The following is a 15570-nucleotide window of genomic DNA, read 5'->3' on the forward strand; positions in this document are numbered from 1 at the left end:
TTTTTTTTTTTTTTTTTTTTTTTTTTTTTTGTGTCAGTGAGTCATAAATAGGTACAAGGCTGAGGATCAGAAGGCCTGTACTGTATTCTCATTTCTTCTAACTGCCTATAGTCTATGTCAAATTTACTATATTAGCTTCGTGTACACTAAAGAAAGCATCGCATAACCTCCCAAAATGAACGAAACAACAGCTTGCAATTCATAGATGACGTGCTTTAAACACACATCTGATTTAACCTGTAGAGATGCAAAGAGAAGAAACTCCCCAAGGGCTGATATACAAGTTTTGCCCACTGGACTATACTGAAATTTCTTCATGGTTCTGTGGGAAATTAAACTTCTTATGTAGCAGGGACACCAAGACTTCATCAAGTACTTCATGACCTGTCAGTGGAAAAAAAGGTATTATGGATGCCAATTTTTAATTTGATCTATTTTACAAGATAACTGTAGGACGGAAGATATTCTGTTAACATGTCCATATTTGGGTTTTAAATTATTACAAATACAAAAATCTTAGGGCAGGGTGGAAAGCTGTAAATTGTGACAGTAACTTAATTTTTACTTCCTTGTGGGGTTCGATTAGAATAGTAAACTAGTTACAGTGTGAGTGCAGATGCTATGTGAAATATTTTCTGTAGGTCTGTCTACGTGGTATGCCAGCCAGAACTGGTCCGTGATAGTCTTATGTATTATGTGTTGTTCAATTTTCATAAATTAACCAACATAGAGTACTGGTGGGATTACATTACTATAAAGTACAGGTATGATAACTCATGCCGGATTAGTGACTAGAGGGTTGTTCAGGATCACTTAATTCATGCAGGATTTAAGGCATTTTTAGTATATAATAATGTGGATTTCAGATTAATATCCTGAAATGTCCTCAGGCTGACATAAATTTCTGATTTAACAATGTCACTAAACGTAATATGGATCAATAATTATGTGAATAATTCTCAGCACTTATTCTATTTCTTTGCTTCCAAGAACCTATCTATAGCTGCCAGTACTGCCATTGACATAATGTGGCGGACGATTTGTTCTTATATACGTAGTATTACAAGAATTCCGCAAATCTGTTTTCATTAGGTTAATTTTTTGTCAAAAATGACATTTGGAGATTGGTTGCATGATGAAATATGTCAAACAGGAAATAAAGTGGATAACTATCTCTGATTTACCTACCTAAGCTAGATAAATGGGAAATACAGAAATAAAAAGGCTCAGAGCTGATAAATGCAAATTCATGCACAATGGAAGTGAAAAAGAAAGTGTTTGAAAGGCACTAGGTTGACTTGGTTTATATTCTTGAATTTGAAGAGATTGTGAAGAAGTGTAAACCGATATTTATATAAAAGGTGATAAACTCAGATTTGAATTTCTGTGCTTCAAGAAGCTAACTTGTGCATTTCAACTTTCAGATTTGAAGCAAGATGCATAATAAATCATATGTACAGTGTGCCTGTGTACATTATATTTTCACCTTTACTTTTAACAAATTTAATTTTAAAAGTCAGGTAAATATCATAAAAAAACAACCTGCAGTTTTATTCAGTTTCTCTGGGTACATTCTTTTCTTGCTGCTGTTTTAAGTGTAAATAGTTAGAAATGTTAAAGGAGATTTGTATCATGACTTTAGTGAAGGCTTCCTGTCAATAAGTACAAACTGCCTTATTTAAGTACTTGGAGCTTTTGTGCTCCTTTGACGGGCAGCCAAAAACCAGATTCCATGGGACTTCACCCTGGCCCTTCTGTCCTCTTTGAGTACTGCATATGGCTAATATAACATTAAGCTGAAGTTAAGTCATAGGACACTACCAGAACAGTGCATTCAGTCGTGTATCTGACAGGAATTCAGCAAGGGAGACAGATTTTTTGCATCTATATAATGAATCAAACCTGATGGGGAGAGAAACAAGGTTCTGGGGGAATGGATTAAGTTCATTTGTTGCACTGCTATCTTTGGTGTACTTAAAAGCACGTTAAAGTAAAAATGCAAAAACATTGTTTGTGGGCTAGGACCTCCTGATTCTTGTGTCAACCAGATGTTTGCTGGCCCTGTCTATTTAGACTGAGCATGTCGGTTTGGCACGTGTGGAGGAGAAGAAATGGTTGACATCAGTGTAAATGTTGCCTATAGTGGTCTGCTCACTATCTCTTCCATCTGAGGCTGCTTACGCTTTTAGAAAAGCTAATGTGATCCTATGGCTTGTTCTGAGAGATGGATCTGGAAAAGGCCCAAGCTGTGTGAGGAGGAGTCCTTTTCTGCCTTCTAAGCCAGTGGAAGATTACAGGCTCTGTAGACCATGACCCTTAGATCATGGCCCCTAGATATTCCCTTGTCCCTCGCGTTCATACAGGATGCTCTCGCTGACGGATGATTTACAAGGCAGAGGGTGTTGCAAGTAGAGGAAGAGTGGTGACTAAGTTCACTGTCTCACAGGATGTCCACAACCCTACATAGTGCTTTGTGGAGGGACAGCATGATCGTTTCCTCCGCTGGGCCAAGGCATGCAGAGATGTGACTGGAGCTGCTTCTGATGGTACATGCCAGACTAGTTGGATGTCACCAGATTCCAGTGTGTCTTCACCTACTTCCTGGGAGAAGACTGGTTATGCTGTACCTACATTTGCTAGAGATGTAGGTATAGCAATATATCCAACCTTCTGGGATACTTTCACCCTTACAGACATCCCTTCCATTGTAAGAGCCTCAGGAGCAGAGGAGAAGGATCTTTTCTAACAGGCAGGCAGTACAGAAAAGTAGTTCACTGAAATTAAATTCAGGAAGACTGAGCTGTACTGGAAGGTAAGGCATAGGTTACTGCATGATTCCTGGGAAGTACAAATGTTCAGATGAACAAAGAGATTAGAGGGTAGTGTGGAGGTGGCTCAGGCTAGGTACACAAGGAAAGTTATGCTGCAAACAGCTTGTACAGAAAGATTAAGATCCAAAAAGTGAATAAGGTAGGAAAGAACTGAACTTAGAAGCTACTGAAGTCTTAACAGTCCTAGTCTAGAACCTGGAGCAGCTGGACAAACAGACTGACAAGGGGTTGGGGAAGAATGACACTGGCCAAGAATCTAAGGCTTACCTTGCTTACCTTCTCCATGGTGCTCAGTTTCATGTGATTCCTGTTATGTCAGCTAAACAGTGTCTTTTTCCTGCCTGACAAGTCCTGGTCTATTTTGTGATTTCATTTGTGAAAGAATTTCCGTGCCTTTGATCATTCCTTCTTCTCTTGTTTGTGCCTGCTCTTGTTTATGCCCGTTCTGAGATGGGGCTAAGCAACACGGTATATTCAATATATGGGTGAACTATGGATTTATATAATGACATCATGTTTTCTGCTCTGTTCCTGACTCTTTTCCTAAGCATTCATAATATTCTACTTGTTTTCTTGGCTGTTGCTGGTCCTTAAGTTGATATTTCACAGAACCACCTACAGTAATTTCAAAATACCTCTCTGGCATGGCAATACCCAGAGTCCATCACTGCACATATAAAGTTAGGACTCATGTGCATCACTTCATGCCTGTAAAATTTTGAGTTTCATTTGCTATGCTATCACACAGTATAATATTTTCCTGTAAATGTCTGTGTCTGGCTTCTGTTTTTACTACATCAAAAACCAGGTATCATGAGGAAATCTCATCTCACTCTCTGTGGGGTGGGACAAGTAGGGAATATGAATAAAATTTGTGCTTGTTGACTCCTGAAAACAGATCTTATATCCATTCTTTAGTATTATTTCTAAAAATTTTCTGCTAATGTCAGATTCACAGGTTTGCACAAACATCTGTTTGCACTGTAGACGCCATTGAAAGAATTCATTTAGCATTCTGCTATGTTCTTATCATAGGACTCACAGACTGAGGCTAATGGTCTCGTTAGGAATATTTGGAGCCACATGCTGTTCATGGCTCAGGAGTAAGTAGAGAATTGCTACTGTTGTGTTATATTCTGACCACTTGCTCTATAAAACTGGGGGGACAGGTGTTTTATTTCTTCATATGTTGGATACAATAAAACTTTGTAATGTTGTAACTAGAAATATAAGGAGAGATTCAATAGAGGTCCTGAGAAACTGTATGAGAAGTCATATTGCTTATATGTGGATTTATTTGTAAGTGGAAAAATAATATCTTGAAAAAGACTTCACAAAAGTCAAACCACATAATCTCATGTGAACCAATGACTGATTTTCATTTGCTTAAAATTTTTAAAAGGTATTTTGTTTGTATTTTTCATTTTTTGGCATGATCAATTAAGAGAAATCCCAACAAATTATAAGCACCTTTTGTTACCACTCAGTTTGTAGCTTTTCCCTTTTTCTTCCTTTTCCCCCCCATCCAAGCATAATCCACACCTTGAAACGACTCGCCTCGATCCTTTCTTACGTCCTGACAGAGGTGGGGGAATCCAAATGACACTAAACTCCCCTTCCTCTAAATACCAGGTGCCTCCTGAAGGCCTGGTGTGCAGCAGAGAGCTGGCTCACATCCGGGGAGAAGGCAGCTGCTGACTACTGCCATGTGTGCTTCCCAGGAGCTGTGCCAAACCGTGTCTCCTTACCACAGAGGCAGCCTCAGAGGCCCGCCAAGGCACTAGGTGGCTGCACAGCACGGCGCGGCTGGCAGGCAGGATGAGGTGGTTCGCCTCAGGAAACATCTGGGGAGCTGGTGGTCCAACCACTGATTATAAGGTGCACGTGGGAGTGAGTAGCCACTGGGTAACTGCTACTAATGTGTGGTTTTGGTATGGCTCCATTGTGTTGGCTTACTTTCCAAAGCCAGTTCTTTAAATCCATTAAGCTGTTTGAATACAATTTCTTTTATGTGTACAATGATGCTGCCTTCTCTGAGTGAAACAAAGATGATATAATTAATGTTTATCATTATGATGATATACATATGATGATATAATTAATGTGTATCATTAGTACTTAGAATTTTCTCTTCATGTTTTTTTATTTCCAGTCACATTCTGCTTCCTGATTGAATTGATGCTTTATTTGCTTCAAGTCTTGCAGGTGGCTCTTTTCTTTTGATGGTGTTTGAGAGAAAATGGCCAATCAGCTCTTCTTTCATCTGCCACCCCTTCAATATAGCATTAGATAAACGCGGTTGAGATAGTTGAATATCCTCTCTGCAGAGTTCCTCCTATATTGTATGAAAGTAGGCAAGTTTCTCAGGAATGACAACTCAATGACCAACGTCACCATGACAATCTGTTGTCGTGCAAGTATTGCATCTCATTAAGCAGTGAATTAAGCAACTGATGGAAACAATTAACAGCCTTAAAATGTATGAACCAGCATATAAACTACTGTAAAAGCAGCATTGCACCATTTTTGGAAGAGCAGAACTTCCTCCCTCTCCCTGCTAGTTCCACTTTACAGAAACCTAAGAAAAGACTGGTAATACCACTAGAGAAATAAGGGATCCATCTACTGAACTTGTTTCCAGAATCATTCTTAACATCATCTCCACAAATCATTCAGAGTCCAAACCCATACATGAAACTAGGATCAGCAGCAGTGCCTGTCCTGGGCACTGCACATCTTGAGTGGATACTCAGTTGAGTCTCTTCCCTCACAAGCTAATCCAAAATAACAGTGTTTCAAAGGGCCTGGGGGAAGAATCCCTTTTCAGATAATTAATACAAAGTGTTCAAAATATATATATATATATATATATATATATATATCCCTTTTCTTTAGAAATGCCATCCCATCCCCCTCCAGAAAGCATTACTCTGACATCTGCTACTGCTGCTACACTCTGCCTGTTATTATTTGTATTAGAGCCTCTGCCCATTCTTTTGCTTCTACAGCTGCTGCTGGTGTTTCCTCTTGGTGTTTCCTGCCTGCCTGGCCTAAATTCCATCTGACACCCTCTTGCCCCTCTGGCTTTCTGCCCGGCTGGTTAAGAGCTGGCATTCAGTTGACTTGCAGTGTTCCTTTCTGCAGTAGAAACATAAAATAATATTTGGGTTTAATTTGCTTTTTGAAGAGCTCTTCAAGATCCTTTCATGAAGGTAATACATTATTTCTTCATACTGACCCTTCAGTTTGATCTTTGATCTGCGGAGAATCCTGTACGCGTGTGAGAATTGTCTATGACTGTCAGGACTGCGAAGAAACTTGCGGTAAATTTCCTGCTTCAAAACCATGTCAAGTTGGGCTGGCTGGGGGAATTGTTGGAGTAGACAATTTTGTCCTTTCTCTTCAACAGTATCGCAGCCAAAATGACAGCACAATCTTCCTCTGGCAGCATCACTGGTATCTCTGTGGTTTATATCCATTTGCAAGTTGAGTGAGAAACAAATTGAAGAGTCCAGGCTATGCCTGCTTGTTCTTTCACCTTGGTCTGTCTCTGTTCCTTAGGGGCTAACAGTTGTCTGGACCTTTCTGTCAACAAAGACAACAGTTACAGACTTGTAAGAGAGAAGAAGCAAGTAGCTGAAAATGCATTGTTATTCCCCTTTGTCACCCTAAATTTGTCAAATTTAAGGCATTTCAACATATAGTACTGAGTTTAATCATAATATGGATGAGATGGACAAGATCTTTGGGTTTTTAGAACTGACAGATGAACAACAGACTGCTCAAAGGTGAGGGACATTCATAAGTGTTCAGAGTTTATTGCAAAAACTTACCTCCATTCTGCTGCTCACTAAGAAGTTTTTCCAGCATTATTAGATTACCTAGGAGAGCATTCTTGTCTTCTGTACTGGAACTGGTCTCTGCCAACTGGCTGTAGGTTGGGAACCTGCTGAGCTAGACTATTTGGGAATGACAGCCTATCACATTTATTTGTTTTAATTTTGAACCAAAATAAATCCTGGAGGAAGAACGAACCTAACTACACTTCAAGTAGCATGATGGTAGCTCATGCACAGAAAACAACAGCTTTCTAAATTGGGGTGAAGCACTACATTTATGATCTGATGCTTCCCACTTGTCTGACATCTAGATGCTGAGTATCTCTTTGCACAGGATCATTAAAGATGATATCTTATGAAACAGATAAAGCCATGCAGTCTATTATTTTTTTTTTTTAATAAAGATGAAAGCATTTCCTCTACAGCACACCAGGATCACTAGTATAGTACAGAGTAAGTGTGATTCCAAACGTGAAGAGTGGTATTCTAGTTGATGCATGGAGTCACAGAACTATGTTCCACAATTTTTTTGGCCAAGGACATATCTCCCAAACTAAAAACTGAAGAGTCAAAACTCACAAAAATCATAGGGAAATACCTGTGAATGAAAAGGAAATGAGCTGTTACCTCATCCCTTTTGCCTGAACTGCCAAAACTACTTAGCTGTGTTGAAGGAGCTGAATGCAAGAAAAGAGAGGGATTTGAAATGTGCAAATACCAGATTCTATAAGGCAACTATTTCCAGGTGGAGGGAACAGTCTGTTCAGAGACACAAGGTTTCTTTCATGTACCTGGCCTTGAATGACTATTCCTTAATATTTTGATTTCACCCTGCCCACACCACAGTTAAGCAGTACTTAAAACATTCTTAGCACTAAGAAACTAATGAAAGAGAAAAATAAATCTGAACTTAAGGGGCAAAGATTTGTTGTACCTTCCAAAACATAATCATTATGTAATTCTGTGTCAATACAGTGTACTGGAGAAGAGGAGGGAAAAAAAAGCTAGACATTAAGAGGACCGGGACTGCTAAATGCTGTCTTGTCACACAGCGTATATTCCTTAAATCCACATCTGCCATAACGAGATTTCTAACACTATATAAGAAAAACATATTGCAACGAAAATATCTTAGGTTTTAGGAATGTTGACTAAAAACCTGAAAACATACTGTTTGGTAATAGTGCGCTGCAATCCTATAGAGATGCTTCTGGTGAATTTTCACCAAAGCATTTCTTGGTGATTTTCCTACTCCTTCATTTTAAGTGCTCCTGAGCAGCGTTATAATCAACAGAGGTAGATGCTACACAGAAACTATTTTGTCTATTCCAAAAAGTAAGAACAAGTATAAGAGGGGTTAATCTGAACTTTTGGTTCATTCTTAGATGGTATCTTGGGAGCAGGCTTGACGATCTTAACTTGACACCTGTATATATATTTATTTTTATTGGAACATAGAATTACATTGAATTTTAAGTGATTCCGTTTAGTTTGTAAAACGATATGTTGTTTACATTGATTCTTCTGGTTTATTTTCAAAATGTTGTTACAGTGAGTTCTTAAATATTTTAATTAGCAGCACATTAAAAAATACTGTTTTCAAGGAATTAAGTCATTTAGAACTAGTTAATGCCCTCCTGTATCACTTTAACCTGAATATAGGCTGCTAATCCCATTGAATAACAAAAATAATGAATTTACCTCCCTCGTTGTGCACTCAGAAAGATGCTCAAAAGTAGAGTGGACCTTGAATGTCAGTCAAGGAAGGAAAATCTAACTTCTAATAAATTCCTAAAATGTAGATTAACTCTGTTAAAGTGTCAATCATGTAGACAAGTGGAATATGAGAAATTCCTCTGATATCTATTTCTGTTCTTTGTAACATTTCTGGTGATGTCTAATAACACACTCTCAGAACGTCACTGGCATAGTATTCAAACAAACAAACAAAAAGGCTTTTTCCCCATATTTCTAAAAAAATCAGCTTTCTTAATATTGTTGCATTCAACATGTATTTTAAAAAATGAAAAACAAATCTCCAAACAATTCCCAAAGCCTCAGCTCTCTTTTCATTGTTTTTATTTAACATATTATGTCAGATTTTTGAGACCCCAAAAGCATGTCAGCATATAGAAATGCATAATTTACTGCAATGTCTGCAGGTGTGGCCATTCAGGAATCTCTTTCAGACAGCTAGGCACAATTCGTACACAGGGCTGGGCTTCTGTCTGACCACATCAGACTGCCTTTTGGGTAGAGATCCTTCTTCCATTTTCTCTTTTCCACGGTTTTCCCCTCGTTGTCCTTAAGCTCAGTGCAGGTTTTGACTCTCCATCCAAATCTGTTCTGAGCTGTACCCACACCTGTATAATTGCCTGGCTTGCTCCTTTCTTGGTCCCACAGTTGCTGGTTCCTCTTTTTTGAGTTAGTTTTTTATAGGCTGAACATCTTCAATGTGGTGACTAATGACTGCTGTCCTTTGCGTTTGATCTCTAAGCTGAAACCAAGCTGTGATACTGACTGAAATCCTCCTCCCGACCTCATCTGCCATTCTTAGCAAAGTGAACCTGTGGTGTCAACATGGGGCTTTTAACAGAAATGTCTGAAAGAAGGAATGACCATGAACAAATGAGAGCATCTTCTGTTGCCTGTACGGCCCTCTGGCCTCTTCCCACCCTCCTCCCTTGGCACAGAGTGGGATAGTCCCACGCCTCTGGAGTTCCCATGGGTTACAAAGTGCTCTCTGGCACAGCCAGTTTCTTTCTCCTGGCACTGCTGAGTGCCAAGGTGAGTGGTATTCAGCATCAGATGCCTAAAGTCTGTTGGTCTTTCACATCACACAGATATGCTGAAGGTTTGTTCCCTGTTTCAGCTCCTTGCTGATTCTTCCTCTGTGGTCCCAGTGGAAATGCAGTTTTCCCACCCAGAGTCTCCCAGATTAGGAAGCACAGACTCAAAGCTCCCAACTTCAAATAGCTCCACTATTTCCTGCTGCAATTCAAAACTGCCCTTCTTGTTTGTAAGGCCTCTCCCCAGGATTTCTTGAGCTAACTCCAGCCTCACTAAACAACCTCCCCTCTTTGCTCTCCTCTGTTCAGCTAAAGTGGCCTTCTCGCTGACCCTGTTGCTTCTGCCACCTGGAGCAGCCTTCCTGTGTCTTGCTGCCTTTCTGACTCACCACCTTCTTTTCAAATGCCATGTGAAAGCCTATAGTTTCAACCTTGCCTTGTAACAACCTGGAGCAGCTTAAGGAAAACAACCTCTGGCTGTTATCCAAAGAGGGTTCAATAATTATTTCTCTAACCCTCCTAAAATAAAAAGGCTGGCCACCAAAAACAAACAAAAGGAGGACCCCACACACATCATCGGCTATTTTTGATCAGAAAAGTGAAAATTAAATAAGACCTTAACAAATTACTCTGCTGTGTGGCAAACAGAAAAGTACAAAAATACAAAGTCTGTCCAAGAAGTAAAGCACTGACTTGTACATTGATTTTTTTTTCCCTAACGTTCCTATAAACTCCAGTTGCTTGATGACCAAGTTGAGCATAGGTGTGTGTCAGGGGGTAGAAAGGACAGACAACTCTTTGGGTGGAAATTAAGTTAAATATCCACCAACAGTAGGATGGTTGGAAGTACTGACTTGGTGCCAGTTTACAGTTCTGCACTGCTAAGATATAACGCATTAAGTTCTTTAAATCCACTGCCCCACAGTAGTGAAGCTCTCCCCTGGGGCATCACTATGTGGCATGGACACACTCTGCAGTTTAGTTCTTAATGTGAAGGGTTTTCCCTGTGGTCCTCTCTGGCTGCAGCTGTAGCAGGGCCGGGACAGGGTAGCACTGGACAGGCTTCAGGCTTCAGCACAGTTCCAGCCAGTTCTGCTAAAGCAAACGTGGCAGGCAAAGAGCATTTGAGAACCGTTTACTAGCAAAGCCTGCATTAGCGCCCTTGGGGCAGGAGGGAGAGAACTGCTTTCCTGAAACATACCCCGTAGAACACACAGTCCTCCCCAGTGCTCGTGCCCAGCATCATTTTTACTGACTGACTGCTGTTTTCCTTTCTTTCCAAAGGGCTCTGTAACTTCATATATTTTTCTAACTGCTGCTTGTTGCTTTGCTCGTGAATGCTCATCCTTAACCAGCCTCGAGCACCTTCTTTCTGTGTGCTCGGGGAAGGCAACTCCCTGCTTCTAATTAGCAACACAAGTTGGCTGCAGAAGGCTCTTTCTAACTAGAAACACCTCTGATGCTTATTATTTGTATTTGGTGCCTACTGTCCCCAGTCAAGCTCAAGAGATCGCTGTGCTCAGAGCTAGATGTACAGATCTTGTCTTCATTAGGAAAAAGATGGTTTAGATGTCTCACTGAAGTGTTCCAAAAGACTTGAGCTTAACACAAATCAGTTGCTGTTTTACTAAAGGGGATTGTTAACTTTGAATAGCTGAAAGAGATTAAAGCAGCTGCTGTCTTTGGTAAGATTGCAGCACTGGTTAGAATCAGGAAATAATTGTTATGTGGCCCAGCCAGAAACTGCCTGACAGTGACTCTGTAGGCAAGTCATGTAAGCTCTTGTTTCCATTAGTAAGGCCAGTAGAGATTTACTTTTCATGCGTGCAGAGCTGCTTCATGTGAGCACACCGAGGTAAGCTTACTTCGTCTGATAAACGTTGTGTAAGCAAGTAAACTGGTAAAACAGAACTTGTAATTTTGAGCAAGATCCTTATTTCTCTAAGCCTAATTCTTTGCTGCTATTCACCCTGCGTGAGTGCACAAAGGATAGGAAATTCTTTCATGGCTGTTGACCCAGCCACAACTTGGCCCTTAGGCCAGCTGGCAGAGCCGAAGCAGGCTTGCCCTGGGCACCCTTCAGCCCCTCGCCATGACCTGTGGCTCTGGGCACATCTCTAACACCAGCTCAAGCCCAGGCCCGTGCTGCAAAATTTGACTTCATTGCTCACATTTCTCATTTGATAGTTATTAGATTTAATATTATTTTGCTAATAATTTCTCACGTAAGCAGGAGCACCATCTCATTTCAAATGGAAACTTTCACTTACCTAACTTTTTAAATGAGTCCAACTGCAAAGGTAGAGGAGAAAGGTGTTGTCAGGTAGATCTGAGTGTTAAAATAAGGTGTGGCTTTGTCCATGGTAATCAAGTTATTTTTCTGCAATGGGCTAGCCAGGTTTATCCAGGTGTTTTATTTCAGTAACTGTCATTTAAAATATGGCACTTTTCCTGTTATCTTTTATTACTGTGAGCTTTGCAGCCATTGATGTGGGCAGTTGTTCCTCTGCCATTGTATCATTTATGTTATCAGCCGTAATATATGCTAACCCAGCTCCTGATTAGCCTTAACATGGATGCAAGGCCTTAACATCTCTTTAATGTTTTCTTTAGATAGTTCAATTATTTATTCTCTGAACTAGAATTAGCCCATATACACTGCCATTATATTTAAATACATCATCAGTGTCTCTGTGGGTAAGTGCTACTTGGGTTGCAATTACTGCCTTGCAAGCCTGAGGCTAGAGTGAAGTTATTGCTTCAATAATATATGAAACGAAGGAGACCGTTTGCCTTGTTTTGTTAAGAATCCTGGAGCGATCGCTTGCATAAAACCACCAAAGGCTCATACAAATGGCACCTGTATAAGCTCCAGGGAGAATGCTCCTCTCAGTCCGTGCTAGAAACCCCAGCTGGAGAGTCATTAGTGAAGGAGCAGAATCCCAGCAAACTTCCCTCCTAAACCTCTAGGCAGAGATGCAGCGATAGCTGAAGCAGCTAAGAAGTATCACTCATCACTGCTCCAAAATCGAAGGGGAGTGGGGGGGTTAAGAGGCTCTTGGAAACTTTTGAAATCACTGTTTTCATGCTTTAAGGGTTATATTTAACCTTCATTAAATGTTCAAGTAAGCGAATATTTTAGTGTATTTAGAGGGGTTCAGGTTGCAGTACAGACCACCACTCGTTACTGCTTTAATCTTGGTACTTGTGGAAAATGTTTACTAAGTTTAGACACTATTTAATATCTTTCTTTAAAGTCTGTTATCTTAAAACAAGGGATAAAAAAGCAAACTTTAAAAGAAAGCTTTATTTGCATCTGATATAAAACAAAACTGTGTTAATATTAGCATTTCAAAATACCTAGGAGCTCATAACTTTCTGTTTTGATAGATAGATTGGGCACTGCGGGCTGGGAAAACTCCCAGGGCATTACTGGATTCCTGGCATGGCTGGCATGCATGCAGCAGCTACCTGCAAGATGGGCCTGAAAAGCAGCCAGCGCTACGCAGCACACAGGTCACGGCGTTTCTCTCGAGAGGGAACTTGGAGTGGGGTTGTTGGCAGTGGGATCCCTCAGGGGGCTTGTCCTAGGGTAAAAGCTGAACCCTACTGTGCCGGTCAGGATTTCAGAAAGGCTTTCTTTCAGATCATCTCTACCTGATGGAATAGGATTTGATGTGTGAACTTGCAAACTGAGAGACGTGAAACAAGTACTGGTATTCTTTTAAACTAGCTAAACCAGCTCCTGAATAGCTTGCCTGGTGTTTTCGTAGTGCAAGAGATTGAGAGCTGCGGAGCTATGTATTTTACAAGGAAATGACAAAGCCATGATTCCTGCCCTGAAGCAGCTGCAATCCAAGACGCCGGTCCTGTGATCAGGCTGTTGCAAGCAAGCCACAAGCCCTCAGAGGGCTCTGCACTAGTACTGCGCCCTGAGAGCACGCTCTCCTTTTTGAGACTGGGACCACAGAGTGCCAGCGCCAGATTTCTCAAGGTATTTGGTGCTATATTGCCACAGGCTGAGAAGTCTACATGGCACTAGACCCTAGCCGGGAGTTTCTGAAAATAAACCCTGAACTCTTGATTCAGAAGTAACATAATCCGCTCTGCAAAGATTCCTTTTAGCCGGTTAGAGCTGTGATCTGCCCTCTGCACGCACAATGGCTGGATTGGCTTCAGCAGGAGCCAGCACGCTCTGGCAAAGATACCGTGCTGGAAACAGCATTCTGCTCATTCTTCTGAGTATTCGCATTAGTGATATTTTCCAAGGTGAAGACAGTCTGTACTAATAGAGAGGTTTTTTTTGGCCTGTGTTTTTTTAGGAAGTCAGACTACATGCTACGTGATCACCTTACGATCTGTGGAAATTAAATAAAGTGCTAGGGCTAGTGGAATTGACTGTCATGTATTTATTGGACTATAAGAGTGTGCTTATAACAAGCTGGAATACATACATGCTACATTTTGGTACTGTTAGCCTCCCTGATACTCAAGTCTCCCATTTTACTGTGCATCTGATTAGGCTCTGGTCTCTGTAATGTTCCCATACTCCCCACTAATTACATGTGTGAAGTCTGAGGAGCTTCCCTGGAGCAGCCTGGGAGTGTCAAGTTCAGCTTTTGTGTGAGTGCTGGCAGGCGCGGGGAGCCACTGGCTGCGGAGCCGTTCGGAGCGCTGCGATGTGTGGATGTAAGACACATGGCAGGGAGGAGACACAGCAGTGCCGTAGAGCAAGGCATGAGGGCGAACCTCCGTAAGCAAGCCTGTATTCATAACGCAGAGCTCTGCTGTGGCCAGAGAGAATAGGATTTCACCTTTATTTTCAGACCCTGAATTGCCCCTACAGCTGCTTAATTTTCCGCTCGTAAAAATGGAAATCACATCCAATAAACTAAATCATTCCCCATGTAGACACAATGTTCTGTCTTGCTTCATCTTCAGTACCTTTTCTGCACTTCTAGAAGCAAGATGTCTATGATTTCTCCCTTGATTATGGGCAGTGTTATAAACTATAGTTGGGTAATTCATTTCAGCTTACTATTATTTTAATAATAATCTTACTATTATTATTCACCAGAAATGCAAGTTTCAAAACACTTTATCAAGAATAAAACTTCTAATTAGTAATGTGACAGATTTAAAAAATAAAATAAAATAAAAAACTCTCTCTTTCCATATTTAAGTAAAGAAGTAAAGTTTAATTTTTATATTGGAAAATAAATTTTTATTTTAACTCCAAAATTTCAGTTTAGATACCTTAGAGAGTGACAAAGGCTACAAAAATTAACCAAAGCTTCATTTTGGGTCAGAAAAAAAAAAATAATAATTTATTTAATATGCTAAAAAGTTCTGCAAAACAGAAATTCATTTCTATGAGAGTTTAATTTTTTAAAAAAAAAAAAATACTTTAAAACTTTTGGTTTAGTGAACAAAATTTCTTTTGTTCCAGTCATCAGTCTCTGGAGCTAGTGAGGTGATAAATCTTCATTTAGCTTCTGTTCAAATAATGAAGATATTTTCTACATATTTCATTTCCTCATCATACGGCAGCTCCATTTTTACCTATGCTACTTCAGGATTCATAAGACTGGAGGCAATTAATTCTAATGTAATTATTTGTTAATGACTGGAGATTACTAATAATTGCATAGAGTAACACGTAAAGTTCTTCATAAAGCAAGGCTAGAAAGAATACACCTTTTTTTGTTGTTTTTGTTTTATTAATAGTTACTAATGATTTGAACAGGGACTGCAAATCAAAATAAGCTCAGTTCAGACAGGAATGGCCACTGGCTGCAGTGAAGGCATGCTGGTTTCCACCATGTGACAAGCTGTGGAGATTTTCAAGGATTTCTACTGCAACAGAAGGGACGTTAGCCAGACTGCTATAAATTTCAAGTAAATTACCTGTATGTGGGAAGAAATCTTAACAACCCATGTATTGTGCGGAGTCCTGAGCTCTACCCAGAGCCTTGCCAATGCCTGTGCAATCAGTGAGCTGCTTATTAACTGTTGTCTCTTCTTATACAATGCCTGTTTTTAGCAGAAATTGCCAAGTTGACAAAAGCCTCAAAAATACCTCTAGTGAAGTAGTGCTGATTGTACGTGAAT

At 40.2% G+C, this 15570-nt stretch overlaps 1 long non-coding RNA gene across 8 annotated transcripts in view; it reads left to right on the forward strand.

The window, feature by feature from the left end:
• Positions 1-6796, forward strand: part of LOC118171390 — a 126295-nt gene extending 119499 nt beyond the window's left edge. For 7 of the 8 annotated variants that reach the window (XR_004753183.1, XR_004753182.1, XR_004753180.1 and 4 more), the window contains 2 exons: positions 4464-4709; positions 4984-6796. This is a non-coding gene — a long non-coding RNA (uncharacterized LOC118171390). Of the gene's footprint in view, positions 1-4463; positions 4737-4983 lie in introns of all 8 variants that reach the window. The other variant, XR_004753179.1, reaches the window with a different exon arrangement.
• Positions 6797-15570: the final 8774 nt, after the last annotated feature.

This window comes from Oxyura jamaicensis, chromosome 9, assembly GCF_011077185.1.
Source record: "Oxyura jamaicensis isolate SHBP4307 breed ruddy duck chromosome 9, BPBGC_Ojam_1.0, whole genome shotgun sequence".
Classification (NCBI taxonomy): domain Eukaryota; kingdom Metazoa; phylum Chordata; class Aves; order Anseriformes; family Anatidae; genus Oxyura; species Oxyura jamaicensis.